The sequence below is a fragment of the Centruroides sculpturatus genome, unplaced genomic scaffold, assembly GCF_000671375.1.
Source record: "Centruroides sculpturatus isolate CEXI.00-Female unplaced genomic scaffold, Cexi_2.0 scaffold726, whole genome shotgun sequence".
In the NCBI taxonomy this organism is placed as follows: Eukaryota; Metazoa; Arthropoda; class Arachnida; order Scorpiones; family Buthidae; genus Centruroides; species Centruroides sculpturatus.
In genome coordinates, this window is record NW_019384840.1 from 259,334 (window position 1) to 278,434 (window position 19,101).

Below are 19,101 nucleotides of genomic sequence, written 5' to 3' on the forward strand. Positions count from 1 at the left end.
TTTTTTTTAAATCTCAGTTTCAGTATTTTTAGAAATTTCTGAATTCGTGCTAGTTTTGTTCACATTAACTTTGCCTCCAGGAGTAAAATTTGAGAACAGGAAATTAGCCAAGCACTTATTATTGTCTAGGGAACAATTAGAGGAATTACAACTGGTCACTTAAAAGGGGTACAAGACCAACTGGGGAAAATTGGAATGTTCACTTATGGGAATTGGCCACTTAAAAGAGATGTTCGCTTATATGAGGATCAAATAACATAACAGCTTATGACATTTTCAAAGGGAATTTTATTGCTGTTCACCTAAGTGAGGTGTTCAACTAACTTAGATGTTCACTAAGACTGGTTTTACTGTATTTTTATTTTTTTAATTTTCTTTTACAAACGTTTTTGCAATATATAGAGAATGGTTGGTGATTGGCTTTACAGCAGAGATGGTGGAGTCCACTTATCGCATGTAAAGCATGTAATTCATAAATGTCGTGTTTTATAAAATCTGTACTAACTTTATAGTGACTTATAAAACATTTGCCCTGTGTCTTAGAAGCTGAATGTGTGGCATACATCACTGGTGATAATGAAGATCGTGATAATTATGCCAGTAATGAATCTGACAAAATAAACTTCTTTTAACTGACGATTTTGAATTAACACAAGACTTGATGCAGTGAAATTTTTTGTGTCTTGAAATGCATTTCAAGTACTTGAGGAGTTCAGACGAAAAAGGTAATATGTCTATTAAAAAATTGAATTAAAAACTTCTCTGTGATGAAAAAAGTGGCATTTAGGTCATTAAATTAGATTTGTAAAATTAGCTTCTTCTCTTTAATTAATTATTTTTAATGTATTATTTGTCTAATTGGGCCTTTTTTTTCTAATCAGGACTTATTACACTTATAGTATGAAGGGAAGAAAAACTAGGTTGTTTCTGTTTTTTTTATTTCTCCCATAAAAACGAAAACAACCTAGAAGTTTTCCTTTCCTCCATACTACAAGTATAATAAGTTCTGATTGGAGAAAAAGGCTCAAGTAGGCAAAGAATACTATAAAAGACATTAAATTATAATTTACCAAAAATACAACAGATGTTATATTTGATCTTCAGGTTACAAAATATGACGGTTCAATGAAATAGTAACATATCCAGAGCATAGATTTAAGTAAAATCTAAGCAATGTGCAAATTTTTTCTCTGTGAACATATTGCATGTGAGCTCTTCATTTGGAAACGATTGGGAATAAATAAAATTTACATAAATATTAAAAAGAAAGTTGAAAATCAAATAACAAATATATACTGTATATGAGAATTGAACATCAGTAACACTTTTTAACATTAAAAACAGAAAAATTACTGAAATATTTTTTTATGTTTTGTTTATGATTAATGATTTTATTTTGTGTTCAAGCTCTTGATACATAATTATTGCTATTACATTCAAATAAAAGATATTACTATGATGTTATCTCTAGACAATCACACTACATCGTCGACGCAAAATCTTGCATCATCGAGATTTTTCATGGTAAGTTTATATTAATGATTTTTATTAAAATTATTAATATAAAACCTGAAAGCATATAATTATAGTAGGAATATTATGCTTCCCGTACTAGTTTACACTTTTAGATCATCGAAACTTTTCTTAAGGTATATTTATCTATACGTATAAATACAGTCGAACGTGTGAAAGACGATTATCCACTTTTCTGAATTTACTTCATTGGTTTCTGTGTCTTTCACCGTGGCAATGGTGTTTAGTTGTTGTTCCTCTTCCTCGTTGTTTCTTAGCTTAAACCCTGCGTTTAGTCATTTGTTTCTCTTATTGTCGCAGTCACAAACTTAAATCATATTTTAAAAATCCGTTGGTCAAGGAAAGTTCGTTAAAATCCGTTATAACACGTTACTTGGCATAATAAACAGTAAGGCGAAAGTCAGAGAAAAGCAGTTTTAATTGCAACTATGTACTGTATTGCGAGAGATATTTCTCAATTACAATTTTTGATATCTATCAAAATATAGTCTCCGAGTTTTGAGTTTGAGTTTATTATTTGAGATATAGAGGTTTTGGGGAAAAATTATTCGAGAGAAACATGGAAAATATATTGAATTTAGGCTGCAAATGCAAGATAAAAAATGAATTTCAAGATAAAGGTTCTCGAGATAGACAGGTTCAATTGTATATGCAATGTGTCAATAGTGTGTGTATGTGTAAAAATGCATAAAATTCGGATGTTTTGTTACATGTATGGATGTGAGTGTATGTATGGGGGGCACGATTTGTTCACTCAATTTGAAGTTTAATAACGGCTGTGCCTTTTATCGAAACTGTTTGAAATTTTATAAGGTGGTTTGTGTATTAGAAAAATTGATGCTGTTAAATTTTGGTGGTTAAAGGTCAAGATGGTGGGGAGATAGAGGAGTATCATATGTCAAATCTCCAGTGGGATAGGTCTTAATTAATAAACATTTTATTCATTATTACCATTTACATAAAGCGTATCTGTACCCTCAACATTAAGCTTTTTGTCATTTTTTAATAATTAATAATACTGTATAAAAAAATTTAAATAAAATATCAAAGTAAACGATGCCATCATAATTCGCAAATTTCCCGACGAAAAATCGTTGCTGGATTTTTTAAATATACGATTCAAATGTAAGGTTAATGTATAAGATCGATGTACAATTAATCAATCAATCGATATTTTATTGAAGCAGGATATAAATCCCCTATCTGTGGATAAAAAAAAAAAAGAAAAATGAATGAAACAAAATAAGTTATTCAACAGTAACACAATTTAAATAATGATCAATTAAGTTATTCAATAAACAGGCTACTTGCCACAAAATCAATTTAGATCTACAAAAATTGCTTTAACAAAATTTAAATATTTATACGCAGTAAACTTTGAAAGAATTCCGTAACAATCATTTGCAGGAAGATAAGTCGTACCAAAAAATTTATGACGTAAATGTTGAATGTTTTAGTTACAAGTTAGGAGAAGATGCACAATTGAATTTAGTTCTTGAACAGATCTTGCAAGTAGTTTGGATATAAAAGAATTAATTTATTTTTATAACGTAAATTAAATTTGTTCAGTCTAATTTGAAACATAATAGATATAGTTTCATATAAGATTGATATTTATTCTATGTGAAACAAATTTATACATAATACATTTTGATAGACAGAGAGGCTTTGTGTATAAATTTCGATAGTCAGAGGTTTGTGTGTAAATGTATTGTATATTTTAAAGTATTAGGTTTATTATTTTCGGAAAATTATTTTACATAATTACTATTAAACGAATTTTGTGTTGATCTCAGTATATGTAACTCAAATGATAGAATTTGAATGATTTATATACAGAAATTTAAGTACAATACATTGTATATGTGTCATTCGATAAATGCATTAAGATATATGAAACAAACATGCATAATATTTTTAAATATACACTTTCATATTGATATTGTTGTAAAATCAAAAATCATTGCCTAGAAAACAAATTAATTTTCAATATATATTGAATAAAAGAGTTTCATACTCCTGTTCATTATATGAAAGATTGTTAAATAATATTAAACAATGTAAAACAGTAATTTTGTTCAATGTTATGTAAATAAATTTATTGTAACTTAATTTAAAATCAATTTTATGAAAATTTCATTTCCGGTAATGAAATTTTACATCGTGGTGAAAGTCGACATCCCGATTATTTTTGTTAATAAAATATTTACAAGATAACTTATAGATTCTTCGATGTTTTCAATCTATCTTTATATATTTTTATATATTTAATATTGTTAATGAAAAATTTTATTGTTACTTTTAAATTTTTCTTAATATGATGAAAAAATTATATAAAATGTATTTGTTTTTTTAAGTGTTTTAAAAATTTTATGTTTTAAATACTTCATAGTCAGTTGCTTTTGATCCCGCAAATTATTTTGAACAATTCTATAATATTTTGACTTATCATTTGACAATCTATTTTGCTATATACTTTTTTGTTATCAATGAATATTGAAACATTAAATGAGAAATAATCTACTTGGTAAATGTCCATAATTATATTAAGATGTAATATTACATTTAGAATCTCTTACTTTTTACAAATATGAATTTTTAAAATAATTTTTATTATGTTACTCAATAGATAATCTGATAGTAAATCAAATAGTGTGAATGATTTGTTCTTTTTATTTATTTTTTTCAGTTAAAATATTATTGTGTTATTCACAATCAAAATTATGACTCAGTGAAGATCCTAATCTACTGATTTTATTTTATTTTTATAAAGGCGAGGTACTGTGCTCTCTACATGCAAAATTTCATTGGCAGAGGTCCATTCATGTAGGAGGTATTAGTAGAAACTCTGAACCTTGTGAACTAAAAGCGCTGATTTAAAAGTTCGTTTTCATTCATTGTTTAAAAGCGATGTTTATAAAAATAAAAACGTTAATTAATTTAATTTGCATAATAAGCAAAAATGTCAACAAATCTTTATAATATAAAATTACTGACCAAAGAATTTGCTTACGTGGCTGTTATCGACACGGATATTCTGCCAGTAGAGAGAGAAATGATCAGCCAAACTAAAGATAAAATAATTTTAAAGTAAACGGATGCTAATTTATGCTTTAATTATTCGATTTAATTATGAGCCGAGTTAATGAACGTCTCGATGTTGAAATTACATCATAATGATGATAACGGAAGAGAAGGAAATGGGGAGGACGATGACGAAGAGGATCAACCACAAAAAGAGGAGTGGAAATCGTCAGGTAGTTCGACTGAGATATAAGAATTCAGTCAAAGCAGCCAAATTTTATACAATAGATTGTATTTATTTGTAAATAATTTCTTCAGATGTTGCTAATAAACCACTAACATAAATATTTACTGATTTCATGATTTTTGATTGCTCATAACTCCTATATGAATGGACCTTTGTCAATGAAATTTTGCATATGGAGAGAACAATGACATTTCTTTATAAAAATAGAATAAAATCTGTAAATTAAGATCTGCACTGGGTCGTGATTTTGATTGCCAGTACGTAAGAATGTTTAAATGATTGTTATACATATAGGCCTACTTTTGGATTTAATTTTTTTAATATATTTTTTTATCGTTAATAGATCAATTACTTTGTATTCATTTTATCTGCAACTGTATTTTATGTTACTTTAAAGCATTTATGTACAATAGCATAAAGTTTTGTGATTCCATGTGTTTATTTATATGTTGCTACTTATTGTACACTAAATAAGTATTAGCATAAGTACTAGTATAAGTATTATTTAATTGTTACAAATTTTTATGTTAATTTTAGTTTGTTATCTTAATGTTTCAGAAGTTCTTATTGGTTAATAAATTAACTGATTAAGAAATTATAACTATCCTTTACTGTTTTAGAAAAACTAATTCGGTAATTAACGTCACAGCCTCAGAACCACTAATTAACATAAACGAATATTTATATTAAGTGAATTTTACGATAACAACGTATCTAGTCACGTACTTCGATGATAAAATTTATAATTTAATGACAGTATCTGTCCAATTCTATATATAACTTATAATATACGTTAATGACATATTTTTTCATCGAGGTAATTATAAATAATTTCGATTTTTATTTACCAGAAATAATTACTTTCATAATTATTCTATATATTGAGGCAAGCGTTGCTGCTATGTGAATGACGCCGTCGACGTTTTCCTTTTTTTTACCTTTTTATTCCCTTTACGAAAATTATGATTAAAATTTGAAACCTACCGGAGAATATTAAGTGAAAAAACTTGCTAAAACTATCTATTAATTAAACGTGTTATTTATGGAAAGACCTGTTAAACCGTTATATATAATTAAATAAGGAAGAAAAACTAAAACAACAGATAAACATCAAATAAATTTTATCATGAAATTAATCTATTTAATTTCTGGAAGATACAGCAACGAATATAAAAAAGCATTGACGAAATTTGTAAATATCGTTATGAACATATTGTTATAATCCGTTTGTTCATTTTAAAACGTGAACTGTATGTTAGAGAGACGAAGGAAACTTATAATTATGTCATTTAGTCACTTTTAAATATTTTCAGTAAGCTTTAAGCAGACTAAATTTCAAGTAGCTTATCAACAGCTATCTAGTTAAAATATTATAAAAGATAACTAAGTCAATTCCGCAGAACTGGATGATTTAATTACCAGCATCAACTTCCATCTTTACGTTAACCAAATAAATGTAATAATTTTTGTCTATTTAAGATTTGAAAATCGATTTTAATTCCTATCGTTTTATTTTTGTAATAATCCGTTTGTCCATTCCAAAATGTGAATCAGAGTAATAAGTTTTCTTTATTTGCCTATTGAAATAGTGAAATAACTACTCGAGCGGACAGTTTAGTTACTCTCCGAACTACATTTAATATTTCTTGACAAACTATAGAATTGAATTCTATCATATCCATGGAATTTACAATTATTATAAGCACGTTTATACTGTGTACTTATATTCTTACATCGCCGTCATTCAAGCATGTCGTCGATTGAAAAAATTGAAATCTTCAATAAACTCTAAAATCATAATTTTCTTATTAAACAGCGTACATAACATGGACATATCTTGAACTGAATTCTTTCATGAAGTCCCGAGATGTGAAATTGACAAAGAATTTTTTTCATGTTTATATAATTACCTTTTAGAAGTAATACATAGAGTTATACCTTATTTTAGATTAGATTGAAAATAATCTAGATCAGAAATTTTAGATATGAAATCAGCTATTATTAATCTTTCTAGTGTTCTGTTAAATTTGTGATTAAACCGAGAACAAATACTAGTTTTACTTCTATCAAATTGATTAAATGTCAATATGTTGGGTATTGAAACTAAAAATTTACTTTATCTCATTAAAATTTGTCCATTTGTTTTTTCACTTTTAAATTAATGTAATAGATACTGGAAAACCAGGCATAAGAAATCCTCAAAGGTATTTATAAAAATGTCTTTTATTAAAGAGTAAATAATCAAATTAAAATAGATTAAAGTAATTCCTGGTTAGATTACCATTGGTTTTAAGTGTATATAAATGGTATTTGTTAAAAATCAGAAGAAACCCTTATTTTTTATCTTAACATATGTTGTAAAGATGAAAGTTTACTTAGAAAACACTTAAATCACTAGCAGGAAATCGGCCATCTGACCCAAACAGTACGTGTATGGTGGCCACAGCTATCAATGAGAAATGCTATGCTCATAGCTAATAATAAAAGTAACTTGAACAAAAGTTGAATCTGGTTCCATGAAATCGTTAACTCTGTTATCAAGTTTTACACATCTTTCGAGTGTTTTCTCTGGAATGTTATTCTCGTACGCTGCTTTCCTTACGAAGAATGTATTTTCTGCACGGGTGGTGGCATCAATAGAGACATTTAAAGCTTTCTCGCTCCAAATGCTTTGTAAGCCACCAGGTTTCTTCACGTTTATGTTTGACATCTGAAATGAGTAAAAATGTTGCAATTAGTTATCTCTGATTGGCCATATCACACGTGGGCCCTCCCAATTTGCATCGACAGACACTTATCGGCTTCTACGGACACATAGCGGTATACGAACACATAAGGGTGTAAAAACAGAAAATTTGCACAAAAATCAAACTTTCTTATTTTACGATAGGATTATCCAAGAGCATCAAATGGACAAAGTTAGTTTATTTTGTTTCTAAATTATGAAATCGGTCCACAGTCAGCGGCTTTTCTGATTTTAGTCTTGACGCTAGTCATAAGAGTTCGAAAGTTCTCAGAATTAAATTGACATAGTTTAGACTTGATGCGCTGTTTCAGTTCCGTTTCATTCCCGGCAGACCTTCATTTTCGTACATCTGTTTTAGCTGGTACTAGAATCGTTCAATTGGTCATTTGTAACATTTAACATTTGCAACGCTGTTCTCTTTGCTGACGTAACAGACTCCGCATTCCTCTAGCACAGTAACTGTATCTGATGCGTAATGCGTATCTGCAAGGTCTAGCCAGAAGATATACAGGCCATTTCAGTGATGTTTCTTGAGGAATGGGATCAGCTTCTTCTTCATACACTTCTTTAAGTACCTTTCTTAGTTCACGTAGAGGCGAGAGTGTACTATGAATGCTTGAAACTTGGACTGCAACCCAAACCAAAACTTTTGAGGAAATTCTGTGTGGCGTTTAAAATTTACCCATGAATAAACTTCAATCCCATCCTTACAAGAGTATGTATTGTTCCCAGCACACACTTCTATCAAAAGTAAAATATAACTGATCATCCATAACAACGTCCAATCTATTTGAATCTTTGAAATCGCCCTCACGCACTTTTCGCAGCAATCATCTGCGGTTTGAGTTGTTATTTTGTATATTTTTGGGCTGAATTTCCCTTCCGAAAGACATCATTTTGCTGGACTAGTATGTTTTAACATATTTATGAGATATTTTGAACTTTTTTCTAAGTTCTCTTAGTGACCGTTCAACTTTTCTGACTACCTCTTTTCAATGACACTCTTTTGCTAGTTTTCATTTTAATTCTCTTCCGCCCACACTCTGAACATATAGCAACAGCCTACCTCGTTCCAACCTTTCTATAATACTGTAAATTGTCCTTCTTACTATTCCCATATCCACAAAATGCTTAACTGTGAAGTTCCTTATGCTTGTAAAATTCGTCAACTACAATTCTTCTTTTCTCTTCATTAAATTGCTCCATTTTGTTTACGTTTGAAATATTGCTTCGATGAAAATATAAATTTAAATTTACGGAATACGAGCAACAATCTACGCCAGCAAGTTCTGAAAGTATTTTTTAAAAATTACCAAATATGCCTGCTAAAGTTGTGCAGATTTAGTTTACACACCTATACTCACGAAAAACCATAAGAATCCGGATTCTTCATAACTTAGTATGGTCATATGTCTTTATTTATATTTTAAAATTATCTTGTTCAACATAGGTTCATATAATCAATATCAGGGAATTGTATTATATTAATTTATAGTATCTTTTATAATAAGAATGAAGCCAATATATTGGATTTTAAATGTATATCACCCCGTCGCAGTAGCTAAGCAACGGAATTACGGGGTGAGTAAAATAGAACAGAATAAAAACTTCGGATTTAATTTTATAATTTCAAATTCCTTGAAAAAATGTCAGAAATTTCAAATAGATTATAACAGTTTAAACATCTCTGTTAATTTCCTAATTTATGTTTTATTTCGTAAGGAACACGAAACCATAGTCTTTAGCGTATGTAGAATAATATACAGTATATCGGCTTCATTCTTATTCTGGGAAGACTATAAATGAACAAACGAAGTTTATTGTTACTTGGATGAATTTTCATTGGATGAAAAATAAGAGTTTTGCATTATATAGTTTAGATGAAATAAGATAGAATAAACTTAGCTTTTAAATATTTTAAAAATATTCTATTAACTAAACTTAAAGAAGGATAATACATTTCGAAATTGGCAATGCATATTTTCAGTCTTTATAGGAAAAAAATATATAAAACAGAGCATCTGTTCATTGTGACATTGTCACAATTTCGGACTGAAATTTTTTAGCATATTTTTAAAATTTAATTTAAAATATATGCTCGCAACATCAAATTAGTAGTGTCTTGTCCCTGTACATAATACTTTTCCTGCTAGCAAAGGTGTCATGCCGGTTATCTATCTAACTCCTTTCAGGAGAAAATTTTGAATTAAAATAACGTGCCTTTCAGTTTGAATCGGACGTTCGTATATAGTTAATCGGGATCTCCTGTCTCTAAACTTTCCATATCTGGTCTTGGCTTTCATCTACAGTGGGGATTTATACGTCTACAAATTTTTTTCAAATTGCAGCCTAACAAAAATTTGAAATAAACTTATTATTTGCATACTTTTCATAAAATGAGTTATATTTTAAATATTATAAATTTAAATAAACTTTGATCGATTTTTATGAAAGTATTTATCTTAAATGCTTTTCTTAAAATTTAAATAAAATAGAGTTTAAATGACTACGCCACCTTCTCTTGCTATTTTCTATTTCAGTCTTAATCACTTTCTTAACATCACACAAATGACATGTTATCGCTAATATCATAATGTAAAACAAAGACATTTTTAAAGTAACTGTAACTTGATGAGTGGTGATACTACTAAAATGCATTTTGTATCGTACGAAGACTTTTAGATATCATTTTGTTGACGAAGTGACATGTATTACTATAGTCGTGGATTCCTGGTGCAGGAATCCACGACTATAGTAATACAGCAGATACAGCAGTCTTAATTTTTTTCTATTCTGGGCGGTCTAGACCACCACATTAGGATGAGCCGTATAGATAACTCCTATTTAAAGCTTATCTATGATAAATTTAAAGAACTCAGATTCGAAACCGTATCTTTCGAGGCAAGTAGAGTGATATTTTATCGCATATCCATCCGGTTAAGACAGTCCAGTAGCCAGAATTTTCTTTCGGGGGCTCATTTCTCTCGAATGTTATTCGTCAGTGGCCATGGCTGACACTTTAACCGCTTCAGATTTCATTGTATGTCATTTTGCTACTTGCAGTAGGCTACTACCAAAATTCTGAGGAGTCTTTAGCTTCACCCTGCCTACTCATAAAAATTGGAAAGACAAGATCTTGGCCTGCAAGATTAGTCTTTCAAATTGTTTTAAATGTATTACGCAGTGCATTTGCTTTATACTTGTATGAAATTTTTAATTTATATTCTCATAAATGATTCGTACATTTTTAAATTAATCAAATGTTTTTAATTAAATTGAAGTTATAAGTTATTTTTTGTGTATGCAAGATGTACAGTATAGGTATAAAAATATTACTCTGTAAATTTACTTTTATAAATATGTCTTTATTTTTATTTTTTTAAACACATAACACAAAATTTTTAAAATTTTTAACTATTTTCTGTATGAATGTTTATAAATATGAATTATAGTCTCTTATAACATTAATATTTGTAAGTAAGCTGATGTTAATTTTGTGGATTTTTGATTCTAATGTATGCAATGATAAAAAAATTTCAGCAACGAGTTGTTTTAACTTTTCCGGCAACATTTAAAATTTTGGTGGCTCCATCTGTTATGATATTTTATTTTAAAAACTTTTTATATTTTGAATTATTATAAAATGGCAAAAAGCTTAATTTTGAGAGCCGGGATGGGTTTCATAAAAAATTGTAAATACCAATAGAGAGTAAAATTGTTATTAAGTCTGACTCTCGAAATATGACACACGACCCCATTTATTTCTCCACCCCCTCGAGTCTTACCCACCAAAATTTTATAGCATCAATCACCCTAATATACAAACCTTCTGCAAAATTTCAGAAACTTTTGACAAAAGATACAGGACTCAAAGAAGATGAACAATATCGTGCCACACATCTAAACACACACACTAACATCCATATATATATACAGGGGGGGGAAAGCTCGATTTGATTTTTAATGTTTATTTTCATTTTTTCCATTTCTCGACGTTTCAAGGTCCCCGAGTCCAAAAATGTAAAAATCTTGGGATGTCATTTTTGACCGATTGTCATACTTTCTCTCTGTTATATATAATAGAGCCGGAAAAGTAAAAATTACATGGAATTATGTTTAAAAGATTTCTATTTTGTGTTCTTTTACACAATTTGTACTAAAATGTTTTTATTTACTATTTTATAAATTTTTAAAATTAAAATTCTATCTAAAAAAGAATGTGAGATATTTTCTGAAGAATTCTTTTCGAAGGTCAGATAATCTTTTAGAGCACGACTATCATCACGACTATCACGACTATCATATAATAAATACTTAAGGAGTCTGTCTGTTCACACATTTACTTGATTCGTTGATAAGATTTGTTGATTTTTATGACCCTAGACATAATTTATTTAGTGAACATTAAACTAATTAAGTGAATTTATATTACTTAACTCAGAGTTACATAACTATTATATTCCTAATACTATATTTATGCGGTATTAGTAAAGTTAAACTAATTTAAATCGTTCAATTAGTCTGACAGTTGAAGTGTAAATTGGATTGGCCCAACTGAACTATCTTAAAAATTCCATAATTTGGTTTAAAGTTAAACATAGTTAAATAGGATAAGCCGTCAAGTCTCAATTGGATAGCAAATAACCCTTTCACAATTATTTTTCTCTTCTAATTTAATAATTTCTAAGACATTTCAGAGTATTTTTACTTAAAACTTCGTTTTTATTTTCACATATCTAGAATAACTTATATATGTATATACTGTATATTTTATTTTTGTCTTTTTTTTAACCCTGTAAGCAGTAAGAGGGCCTTTATTCCAGCCCATCGTAGATTCGGTCAGGCCCACAATTAAGGTGCTGAGGGGCGGGAACATATTCGAGAAAGACCACCCATGAAAAATTTCTGGAATTGCTCGCCTGGATTCGATCCAGAGTCTCCCAAAATGGTATATTTCCCTCAAATCACCTTACCCATCCGGTCGTCAGATAATATATATATTAGTTTGTTTACAATTTTGTATTTACTGCATTTATAATTATAATGAACTTTCTACTATCAAACTCAGCTTTTAATTTAATTTATAATATATTTTTATTGTGAGAGAACTTGAGGTAGGAAGTAATCAGTTTTTATTTCAATACTAATAGTTTAAGAAATACGACATATCAGTAAAAGATACAGGAAAAAAAACGATAACTTTAGGCAATTTAAGTTTTGTTTTATGAATCAGTTATAGTTTTTTGTCGTTTAATTAAAAATAAACACGATGAACAAGTATAATTTTTGCAGTGCAAACTTTGATGTGAAAAGATGGAGTTGTTAAAAACAAATAGCTGTAATTTTTAATTTATCATGTTTTATTTCAAATTTTATATAAAAGAATATTAAAGATTAGCAATGTTACTTACAATAGGCCTATAAGAAGTATTTAATCAGCTTGAAATCTCGATTCTATCAACATCAGACACCTTTCTTTGTCTAGGGCAAAGAATTCCTGACGTGCCTGTTTTCTTAATCAGCTAGAATGGCAGAATAGTTCAATTGAAAGAATGTAGGGTTTTTTTTAATACCGACCTCCAAAAGTATTGGAACTTTCCCAATCACATATCGAACCGCCCTCATGAGACGACCAGGCAGACTCTATATTAGAAAAAGCGATTGTCCCTTAAATCCAGGTAAAATCCTTATCGGATAGTAAAACAAATAAAGAAGAATTAACTTTCAGATCTTTGTTGTTTTTTTACTTTGTTTTATTCTGAGTTTGAAGTTTCTTTATAATCCAATACACTAGATTGTGTTTATAGTTTAATTTGCTGTTTCTTAATATTAATTTAAGAAATTATTATTTTATTTCAAAGATATTATGTTAAATTATAGTGATAAGTACGAAGGATTTTATATTTTATTATTGAATCTGCGTTATTCATTTCTATATAAATATAATTCATAGGTAAATGTGAGATTTTAAGCTATTGATTGTAGATTTTGTCGTTATAGTTATCTGATAGAATTCAGTTAGAAGTAATACCTCGGGATTTAAATAGCAAATAACACGAAAACAAGCAGAACATTCTTAAAGAATTACCAAATATATTTTGTGTTATGCTCATTTAAGCAGAATGAGAATAATGCAAACTTTCGCTATATTTTATATTTTCTGTTATACGTTAGACATTTGAAAAAATTATAAAATACATTTAATAAAATACTTATTAAGAACCACACTGAAATGATAAAGGTAAGTAAATCTTATTTAAATATTGTAATAGGAAAATGTATTTTGATTTTTGTCGATTATCTTTCTTTAGATTTAAAAAATAATCATATTCCATTAGTTTTATTCAGACTAATATACTGTATTTGAAAATTTCAATGCACTCTAAATGATCAATTAAATCTACAATAAAATGTTAACTTGCACTTGGACAAATTATTTTTAGCGAGAAATTACTTTATACAATTGGTTAGGTAGTTTCATATAGCCTTTGGCATGATGAATTCAATGTGGTCCAGAAGTTTTTGCTTGAAGATTAAATAAAAATACTGTTTTTTTTTTTAAAAGAATCGATAAGATTAAAAAAGGTAATCTTTCCAATATAGTCATTTTACAACCAATAAGTCTCTTACTTTGCAAATTACTTTCCTTTTATCTTATTTTTTTCAAATTTTAATTTGAAAAAATCAGTAAAACAAAAACTGCTTTTACATTAAAGTTTTATAAAAACGATTAAATATAAGATAAACATTTTGCGTAATATATGTGTATAATTATAAGTTCAATTTAAGGTCAATGAAGGAAAACAAAATATTTTTCTTATATTCAAAATTATTAAATGTTTATGTAAATTCTTATTTGTAAAGCTTGTCTTAAAAGAAACATTCTTATTCTAATACAACTGAATCCGCTTATTGTAATCACGGATATTGTTATCAGTCGTTTAATGTTATTTGTATATCTCAAAACATAATTTTAAATATATTTATAAAATTTTGCTTATTGAAATCAGAAATTCTGTTATTGTTATCATTATCTTCAGGTAAAATAGTATTTTTAGTGTCTTTATCAGCATGAACATGCCTCCAATAACGCGTAAGAATAGGTAAACAAAGCTAATATTTTAGTATCAGTTAATAGCAATTAAAATCAAACTTCAAGTTTTACAATTTTTAAATTATTTTAATTTAACAGAGTCAATAAAACCAGAATTTAAACTATTTATAATACTATTTACATTTCGTTTAATGTTACTAGTGGGTTATTATTGTCAGTGTAGGCGATTCTCTAAATAATTTTAATAATTAAAAGACGTTGTATTTATAAATTATATTATTATTCAACAGTCACCTTGTAATTCTTCATTTCGTTTTCGCTTTGTGTTGCTCCGTTATATTAAATATTTTAAATAATTCGTTCAATAATATAATAGTTAACTAGCAATTATTTATTGTGACATCATCACAATTTTTAATCATATCTTTAATTTATTTAATTTAAAATATATGCTCTCCACCACAAATTAGTAGTAGTTTGCATCTGAACATTATATTTTTCCTTTAATACTAGAGTGTGCCAGCCAACACCTTTCACGAGGAAATATTTGAATTGAAATAACATGGCTTCCGGTTTGTATCAGACCTTTCTACGAAGTTCATCGGGACCTCCTGCTTCTAAGGTTTCCAGATCTGGTCTCGACATTCATCTATCTTTCTCTATTCTTGAGATTAAGGAAAGACAGATGGACAAACAACAGTGGGAATTTGTCTACAATTTTTTCAAATTGTAGTCTAACAATAATGGTTTTCAAAAGTTTATTAGGCAGAAAAGAATAATCACAAATAACAGAAAACAAGAAAAATAAACTTAAATTTAATTTTCATAAATGTGCGCCATAATAAACTATAGAAAGTAGAACACGATGTATTTTATTTTATTGAGTGATTTTTTTAAAATATTTCAGTGTATCACTTAAATATATTAAATCTTGTCATAACATAAACTTGTTGTAATTATATATTATAATTCTGTTTAAACTTTGAAATGTCGTTAAGCTTTAGATTATCAAACATTTCAATTTTTTCCTTTTTTATGTATATTGTTAAATAGTACCTTAATAACATATCAAATTTATGAAATTTCTCCTAGAAAACGATTATTAAAATATTCGTTCCAGTTATATTTCTGCAAAGTTGAATGACCCTTCAAACTGAAGTAATTAAGAGTAATTAAGTAATATTGTGTTGGACTGTTTAAAGCTACGAGCTGAAAACTTATTGACTTCTTTTCTTCATTTGCAAAAATAAATATAATGCTAAATAAATTCCATCAACAATTCAAGTTTTAAAAATACTTCTTACAAAACAACAAAATTGAAAAATTGTTTTTGTAATAGTTATGAAAAAATGTAATGCTTTTTTAAATCGCTTAAGGATATTTCGAATCATAGAGTCAAAAACTAACATTTATATAGGAAAAAACGAATTACTTTCTTATATATCCGTATATATAGAAATCAAAGGTCAAAATCGTTAAAGCATAGAAAAATATTACATAAATAATCTATAATTAATATCGTATGTGTACGTGTACCTATAAGATCTGTAATCAACTAGTAATATTATCTCCCCATCTGAATCAGGAAGATAAACGTATAGGTCCGTTTCCTCAAAAGACAACAGGACACAAGGAAGGAACACGGAGGAGACGGGAAATAGATGTGGAAGAATGGGCTACTGGGATGAAAAAGAGAAAGAGAAGAGGGGAAAACAAGAAAAAAGAAGCAGTCTCGGTGCAGGACTGAAAAGAGAGCGACCGTGAAGGTGGGTTCTCGAGAAGTCTATCTGGATATTAAAGTGGGTGCCCCAGACTGCCGTCTCACATCGCCAGGATTATTAATTTTTATTTGAGTAGTTTTCGTTTTGTCTTACCTGTACATAATAAATAAATATCTGTTAAAAGTCTGTAAGGTGCATTTTATGACTCTAGTCGAAGTAAAGTATCATGGACATACTATACAGTACATAATCGTTCCTTACAAAGTTCAATAGACATTACTCTATTCGGCACACACTACCAAATGAAAACGAAAAAAGTCAAAAAACGTTACTATATACATCTCATTCTCATATATATATAGAACAATCTCATTCTCAGCTACATATAACTATACAGTGTGTGAAGTCAAGTGAGTATGAATGTGAATGGAGATTATTACGTGATGGTGAATCACATGATGTCCAATCACACGGAATTACCATTTTTTTTCTGCCACTACTTGCAATTACTGGCTGGCAAGAAGCCTTTCTAATTTTTAGCGGTCCCATATGGAGACTCGAGGTAAGAGAATGGAGGAGGAATTTGACAAGAGACAACACGGAAGCGATCGCTCAAAATGTAGACATTTATATTAATAAAGAAATTTGTTAAATCTAAAATGAAAAGGATAAACAAATAATTGACAAATCTATCGAAAAGCTGATTGTTCATTTTCGTTCGCATCTATCTAAACGCAAAGAGAGAGACAGCTACAATCGGTTTACAAGAAGATGGGTCAATTACCCTTCTAAGACTTGAGGAATTCCCATGTTAAACGAATCATTAAATCTTTATTTTTCGAATAGTCCTTGAAATATCAGAAAGAGTACCTTTTGGTGAACAAATTAAGTGACGCAGGCGGCGACTTTCCGTAAGGTGTCGTACAGTACATGAGAGACTTTTCGAGGAGTAAACCTGAAATACTAAGGTAGAGGAACCATGCGTTACACATTGTCTCTCCTTTTATACTTTTCTATTTTTAGAAGCATCGGCATCTGACCAAATTTGGTCGTCTCGACGTAGTTCTTAAAATTTCAGACATTACTTCCTCTGATGAGTAACGTTTTCAGGAAGAGGTATCTTAATTGATAGGAAATTAGAAGTTCATAAAAATTCATTAACTTCCCTGTTGAAATTTAAGGATAAGACAAGGATAAAGACGTTCATAGGAATTCAAGGATAAGACGTTAGTCTATCTGATCCTTGACAATCATAAAAAATTCATAATTCTACAAATCGCCAAAAATGATGACAAATATGCATATGATTATATATAGAAATGAGATTGTTCTGCTCTTTATGAGAACGGAAATAGTTCAATTTTTCTATTTAAATATCACATTTTCCTCCCTCTCTCTCTTTCTATTTCGTTATATGAATAGATGAATTCTTATAAGCTATTCTCCTATTTGTCAATTGAGTTCTTAATCCTAAGGCCGAGTACTCGCACCAAATTGTTTCACAACGTGGGCAAGAAGATGGAGAAAGAAATTTTGAGCTGAAATACACATGAAATATTACTAGGATTTAAATTCGATTTAAATTCGAATCGTTCATTAAATAAGAACTTTTTCATACGCGCAGCTTATTTAAGCATAAATTCAGACTTATGCTTTAAGTAATTAATATCTTATATAATAAAATAGATATAATAAGAATTAAAACTGAAATGAAATGAATCTGAATACTTCATTTTGTGAAATATTTTAAAACTACTTTGATGTTTTTTTTTGTACCTAAGTTAAAATGAATGATAATTGATATTTTATAATATAATTAAATATTATTAATTAAATATGAATTACTGATAATTTTACTGAAGACAATATTTTATTATATTATTTATAATACTTATTAACATTAATATAATGGACGGTCGAATGGCCCAGGGATTAATTCGTCAGTGTACCGAGAATTTTTAGGAATGTTCTGTCTCTTACCACCCCACCCGGCCATCCCCAGTATGGAACTTGCCGAACGTATGAGGGATATAATTTAAAAGACTTAATTCTTTCACAGGGCGGAAGAATTAAACATAAAAAATAATAATTAATAAAAAAATTTTCAAAAGATCCTCTTAGTGTCCACAATGAGGAAAGAGTTTTAAAAATAATTAAAAAATATCATATTTCTGGCATGCAAAATTGGATAAAGTGCATGGTATCCTCAGAAGAAAGGAAAAATAATTCTTTATCATAAAAATTAAAAACTTCATCTGGAAACATATAAAAAACAATTCTGTAATCTTTAAATCAAAGAAAAACAGAATTTCAAGTAAATTCTTTTCTCTTCTGCCTCCTTATTCTTCGCAGATTTTTAATAGGCAAATATTTGTTAATTTTGCTGAAATTATACATATATTAGTCATCGTCTCTAAACTAGAAAAAAATTCACAGATTCCTAAAAAATAATTCCTATCGAATCAAATTGTAAAATAACAAATTCAATAATTAATTTCTTCCCAGTCTCAAAAATTATAATGTTATTATCTAAAGTATAACAAAATTTTACACTGATTTTAACTCCTTGTAGGAAAAACATACTTTATTGGGTATTCTGATCTATATTTTTATGGAGTCTCTTCGGAAAAAGTATAAAATTCTACTGCCTTTTCTCAATGTATGAAGCTTTTTTAGTTAAGAGGAGACAAGGGATTTCTATTGGGCCTCTTTAAGTCTGTATAAATAATTTTACTGAAAATTTCAAAACTTATTGCACCATTTGGACCCCAATTTT